We start from the raw sequence: 6889 nt of genomic DNA on the forward strand, positions 1-6889 counted from the left end.
GAGTAAGCATGGAGAGCATTTTCTCACTTGTTTTCTCTCTTTTTCTTTTTACTGTCCTTGGTTAGCACCACCTAGGGTGTAGTTTTCAAAAAAAAAAAAAAAAAAAAAAAAAAAAAGTGTAAATTATCGTCATGTTCCCCTTCTTTAGCGTTTGTAAATTCATAAAGACTCTCTTGGAAGCCCCTTCTTTTATGTTTTCATATACTGTGCTAATTAAAAAGGACACTTACATTAGAGGTCTTTGAATTGCTTAAAATAAAAAAGTTCACGCTTTTGTCTGGTCACAGCTTCGCACTTAGCATCACAATTCCCCCAAGGAACAAACACCACAGCAATGAGTGTGTGTGTGTAATCTACTGTACACATTTACCATAATGAGACACGATCAAACTAAACGGTGTCGACAACTCCGTGTTGCTAATTGTTTATTTTCACAGAATTTCTGAAAAACAGTTCAAGCAGCACTCCGACTGCAGCAGCTCCCCTCAAACAACCAGAAGATATCAAGAGTCTCCGGGCTGGTTTTGAAGAAAGCCTGCAGCAGCTTTTTCTTTTTCTGCCATGATCGCAGGACAAAGATTATTCGTTCAATTTCACGTCATAATCGCGGATTATGTGCTTCTGCCCATTTCAGTGTTAACCACGTATGCAAGGATTCTTCCCAAAAAAGAAGCCAAGTGCTTCTTCAGGGTGTTTATTGCCATTAATTCTTTACATTTATATATATATAAAAATGACCCAAAAGTCCAAAAGTGTTTCTAATTACCTACTGATGGCCCAAAATGGCGTGAACGCAAGGCTCGGTCTGGCTACAGTCAGACTCCATGAAGCTCCTCCCCTCACTTCAACAAAAAATCTTTTTTTTATATCGACATGGCTTTGGCTTGAGCACAAAACCAGGTACGTTTTCAGCACACACCAGAGGATTTGTTCGCCCTCCAAAATCCAGAGATATGTGAATTTTCATCCCAACTGGGGTTTAACCGATATGCATTTATTGCTGATTTGAATACTAAATGTTTGTCTGCGAAGAAAGCCGCACTTGTTGACATCGCTCGCTATAATGAAGTGCACCATTTACTTGAAAGCCCCATTTCATTCCTCTGTGTGTTTATATAAGAGAGCCACCGTAAACGAGCAAGTCAAAGTTTGCCCCAGTCGGAATATTTCTCGGCGCGCAAGTTGCGCGGCGCAAAGCGAGCACAACTGGGCCATTAAATCTATGCAAATGAAGACAAAACACAAGAGAGCCGCGTATAATAGCGCACACGAGGGAGAAATGAATCCCGGGTAGTGATTAATTTATTTGATGACGCCTCCAGTGTGGAATTTGGGGTCACAAATGAAGTGACAGGATGACAAATGACCATTTTAAGGAATTTAGTAGGCAAAAGTTTGGCGAGAAGATGGAACCTACGCACCTACACGCTGCCGGAATTGAAGCGTTCAAGCTTATTCTTTCCGAAGCATCTTGTGAAACAGGAAGGATAAAAGGGGCATAATAAGCAAATCATTAACCGGCTGGTATGGATAAAACCCCGCTGTGATAAGACATTACACACTTTTGTCCATAAAAAGCACTTTGGAACGTGTCCTTCACATCCAACAAGGACACTTGGAACATATTTAATAATTTCCGGTAGATAAAAAAAAAAAAAAAAACGTCACATCTTAATCGTGCCGTGGAAAGACAAATCATTTTGACGTGCTTGTAGACGAATACCTATCATGATGCTGATAATAATCCCAAGTGCTTGTCTCATTAGCCGGCGCTTTATGCAGAGTGATGTTAAAGCCCGCAACGCCGCTTTCCTTATAGCGGCAGATTTCTACAGCGCATTGCTTCTGGCGTCTTTTCAACAATTTGGCTTTGCCACTGACAAAATGCATCAATTCATTCATTAGAATTCATCTCGCACGATCATCTTTTTAAGTGTTAAAGAAGACAGATGCTCTTTTATGAGTGGCAGTCCCGCTCATCTGTTCTGCTCACTTGAGGAATTTAGGACTCGACATTGTGCGTTGTGTTAATTTGGCACATTTGCTCGATTTCCCCTCCCGAGGACACGATTGTGCAGAGCGGCGGTGTCGCACATGTATGTAGGTGTGACACACATGACGACGCGTCACCGGCATGTCGGATTACGCTCATATTTGCACTGGCTAAAAAAAAAAAAAGACGAATTGCTGTCCTAATTCAGTCCATCCAGCAAGGGTGTGACCCTGACAAGGAGCGCCTCTTCGTCTCATGCCATTAGCAATGCGGCGGTTGCAAAATGCTGCTAAACGGCGCCATAAATAAGTGACATTTGGTTGTGCTTGGTCTGAAATGGCGGCTATATTTTCACGCCGACAAGGGGCAAATACTTTACATGCTACTAGTACGGTGCTACCATTAGCCACCGCTTGGTCGATCTTTCGCTTGGTGTCGCAAACCAAACAAGCGGGTGATAAACGTACGGTAATGCCCATGCGTACGGACAAGGAGAGCCAAAGCTGCTGATGCACTTTCAGCTGTTTTACTGAACAGTCAAACACACAAAAACAAAATGAGGGCACTTGCAGGGAGTTGCTATGGGTCACAGCTCACGCTTGGACGCTCACACGGAGACTGAGCCCTCTCACTAGGCCACACCCTTGAAAGGCACACACCCAACACACAAATACTTCAGTCCGTACAGCAATTATACTTGACGTGTAAGTTTTTATACGATGCAGTACGAGTTTTCTCATAACGAAATGAAATGTTTTTTTGTTCATTTTCTGGGGGTTGGGATGGATTAACAGCATTTTACTCGAGGGAAGAGTAAAATTGCCAGTTGGTGAAGGCACAAACGCCATCGGGCTGTTCATCCCACAAAAGCATGTTCCATACATATATCTTTCCAACATTTATTGGCAAAAAACAAGATAAACTGTTCCTTTTTTTTCACTTTTAGAAACGCATGACCAAGTAGTTTTTATAATTTCCTGAAAGCTTTTTTTTTTTTTTTGCACTACTGCAGTCTTGATTTATGTGGCCACAGAAAAAGAAAACCAATAGTGCTTTTTTTTTTTTCTTTTCTTCCTTTCTGGTACAGCTGAATATCAAATATCACCGAGCGGCAACTTGGTGTTTCTCTGATAGAACTGGGTCATTTTACCCACCCTTTTCCCTTTCGTACATTAATTAGATGAATGATTACCTTGTTCACAAAAGCAACACACTAAGTGAACACGCGGCGGGCGGATGTGGCCACAGAAAAAGAAAACCAATAGTGCTTTTTTTTTTTTTCTTTTCTTCCTTTCTGGTACAGCTGAATATCAAATATCACCGAGCGGCAACTTGGTGTTTCTCTGATAGAACTGGGTCATTTTACCCACCCTTTTCCCTTTCGTACATTAATTAGATGAATGATTACCTTGTTCACAAAAGCAACACACTAAGTGAACACGCGGCGGGCGGAAACACAACAGCCCCATCACAAGTCAGTGGTGCGGACACGCTCCATTGTGGCTCGCTACAGAATTGAATTTGAAATCAGAAGTCGTGGAAAAAAAAACACTGACAAACAGATCCAGTATTTAGGTACACAACTCATGCTCAGTTTGTGTTCAGAAGGGGTTTGGTCAAGAAAGGAAATGCTACACGGTCAAGGAGATTGAAATTCTGAGACTGATTTTCTGCCACAATGACGAGAACAAATCTAGAAGACAAAAACTAGTGGATAATTTTTAAAAAAAATAAAAATGATGTGGAGATGTGGCGTTAAAGATGAATTAAAGAGAGAACTGGCGTCACCGTGGCAACACATGAACACTATTTTTGCTATAGTCCCATAAACATGGTTATGATGCTGCAATGCGAAGCCAAAAGTGATCAGTATTGATGCTTTAAAACACACAATTAAGGTTGAGGCCTTTTTTTTTTGTATTGCAGCTTCTACAGGTCCTACGTGCTTTGTCTCTGTGACATAAAATATGCTCTGCTAATTAATTGGAGACACAAAAGTGCCTCCAGTGTGTGTGTGTGTGTGTGTGTGTGTGTGGGTGTGTGTGTGCGCGAGCGTGCGTGTGTCAGATCGAACAATATGCCCTGGGTGGAAGTGTCTCTTGTCAAACGTCCACTGGGATCAAATCCCCCAGCCCATCAGCTCCTTCTAAGTCTAAAGGACGGTCAATTGTACTTGAGCGTTCTAATTAAGCTGACAATTAACACCGTCACAACAATGAATAAATAAAAATCCGAGCTTCACTTTGCCTCCGGGGAGCGGCCCGCGCGTGCTTAGCCGTCATGTCCTGAGCAAAGCCGACGCCGAGAGAAACCCGCCGAGCAAAGAGTGACGGTGGGCAAAAGGCATCTCCCGGTTCGCATGGAAAGCTATCAGACATGCATCCTCTTCATCACCTCTAAGCAACCCTCTGCGATGTCACAAGTGAACGCATGAGCGAGCGGCGTAATGTTCGCACTCCGCATTGCGTGTACCCATGAAAGTGACTCAAAGCTCCCTTCCAGATTGTGCCCAATTTCATGGTGTCACACACTCGCCAGGCATCAGCTGATCACGTGCGTTTGCGATCAAGCGCTTGCTCTTAAAGCCGGCCGCATCATAACCTTGTGGTGTAGCACGACGCATTTGGATTGGTGAGCTGCGCATTTTCAGTGTTCTGGTTTCAATCTTTAAAATCTAGTGCTGGGCGTCTATCGCTAACAGTAGTAAAGTCAGAATTATAGACTAGACCAGTGGTTCGTAACCTTGTTAGAGGTACCGAACCCAACCAGTTCATATGCGTATCCAGTGAAAAATAAAAATATGATTCGAGAAGCGTTCCTTCAGTTTTGCCGGGGCGAGACTAAAGTTGCTCAACTTGGCATGACAAATCATGCCGATAGGACGCTGAGTCCCGTCACGTTCCATGTTGTACATATTCGTCTGGACACTTTCTTTTTTTGCTTGACATAGTTAGCATGTATTAAAACATTCGTGAACAACAACAAAAAATCACACGACGTACTATCACGACAGTCTCACGTTGACAACTGAGCGAACTGAATTTCCCGCAGCACTTATTGGACAAGCAATGTCATGTGATCATCTGCAGCCAGCGATGGCCATGCGGGTGTGTCACAACTAAATGACACGTTGAGTCGGGTATGTCTTAACCTCCTTGTGTTGTGTCTCAGAAGATTGTGCAAGTGTAGCTAAGAATTGTTGCTTGTAAATACAGAACATACTTCATGAAGAAAATTCATCGTGATGCTAAGAAGTCTCCCCCTCCGCTTTACTCCCTCTGGCCTTTGTGGGGGAGAACAATAAGTCGGACGAAAGTGACGTGCGCGGCTGTGGTTTGATTAACCTCCGCTCCAAGCTGTTGCTCCTGACAATATCAGTGTCTATTGACCTGCAGCCGCTCAGAGGTATATGGCGGGTGCAAAGGTCTGGAGATGTGGGACTGGGCGGTGGGAACGTAGACTCGGCCTAATTGTCTCTTCCTACTTAACTGACGTTATTGGCAGCTGCCACTATCTTGAGCGGTCCGTCCTACGGCGGCGGCGAAATGAACCGAGGGCCCGCTAATTGCAATGGCCTTTTCATCAACTCCAATCAAATGCTTTCATAGCAGCCAGGAGAGGCGGCGTCTCCCCATCACGTTAAGTACTGTAAGTTCAACGCCAGGTTCAAAACTCGACAATAACTCAGAACAACCTCTCCCCAATACAACAATGAAATGTTGGAGACACTCCCTTATCCATGTTTCATGTGATTATCTTCGCCAAGTGCAATTTAATTGGAATTTCTTTGTTTAAATGTTATGGGCAAAACTCGAATGAAGATGAAAAGGCATCCTGTAGAAAAGACGACTCTCTCCGGTCGTTTGCAACTTAGGGGGGTCCAGTAAATAAGATGTAATGTTAAATTTTACAAAACACACACACACGCACACACACACACAAACAGACAATCATGTTGATTGTCATTATATCAGAGGTGGAAAAAGTAACTTTGACTCTGCACTTCAGGAAAAGTACAAAAGACTGCGTAAAAAAGATCCAGGTAAAAAGAAGCCTCATTCAACTCCTTTACTTTGGTACAATTTAAAAAGACTCGGGAATGTTCTTAAGTTCAAAAGCAAAACACTTTCACGGGTTAATAAGGCCCAATAATTGCTGTGGTAATTTGGCTAGCCAGCTAGCTAGCATTAGCGTGTTGAGGTAGCTTTGCTAACACTGAATTGACTGAAAAAAAAAGGAAAAACCTTATCAATGTGTGCGTCGGTGGGGGGGGGGGGCAGATTTTGTTGCCGACGTCAAACAATTCTCTCAAATAAGACTACGTATGGGGAATAACCAAATCTGTTTTGTCATCATTGTTAACGCTTCCTGGCTCACGTTGCTCCATGCCACCGCGGTTCCCGCTGTTTCTGCCAAATATCATCAATCAAGTTCTCCCCTGTGGTTGCGTTTCATTTTTGAAAACATTTTTGGGGAAAGAGTTGAAACTAGAAACATCAGTTTTCAAATGTATGCCATTAAACTAAAGCCATCGGAAAAATTAACACTCAATTAAAAAAACAAAATCGACTTCAGTACAGTGGATGAGAGCAAATTGCACAACTTTCGCATTATTGTTCCGACTTGGCAAAGGTTTACCGAGTGCTCTTGTTTGGCCATTCATTTGGGAGGGTGCGTGCCTGGGGGTCTCGGATGTTAAATGGGGGTGTTATGGCGGGACGGTTGGAAAGTTCAGCAGTGGCGGATGTTTCGGGAGGGCAACTGGTCCGCCTGACAAGAGATCAATACTGTCCTCAGAGTGGCTGGAGTCAAGCTGCTGGGTCTGACAGGGGGGCGCGTGGCGTAATTGGATCAGGGGCGCAGCAAGTCGCCTGCTTGAACCCCCACCGCCCCCCC

The sequence above is a fragment of the Hippocampus comes genome, unplaced genomic scaffold (assembly GCF_001891065.2).
Source record: "Hippocampus comes isolate QL1 unplaced genomic scaffold, H_comes_QL1_v1.1 scaffold321, whole genome shotgun sequence".
Classification (NCBI taxonomy): Eukaryota; Metazoa; Chordata; class Actinopteri; order Syngnathiformes; family Syngnathidae; genus Hippocampus; species Hippocampus comes.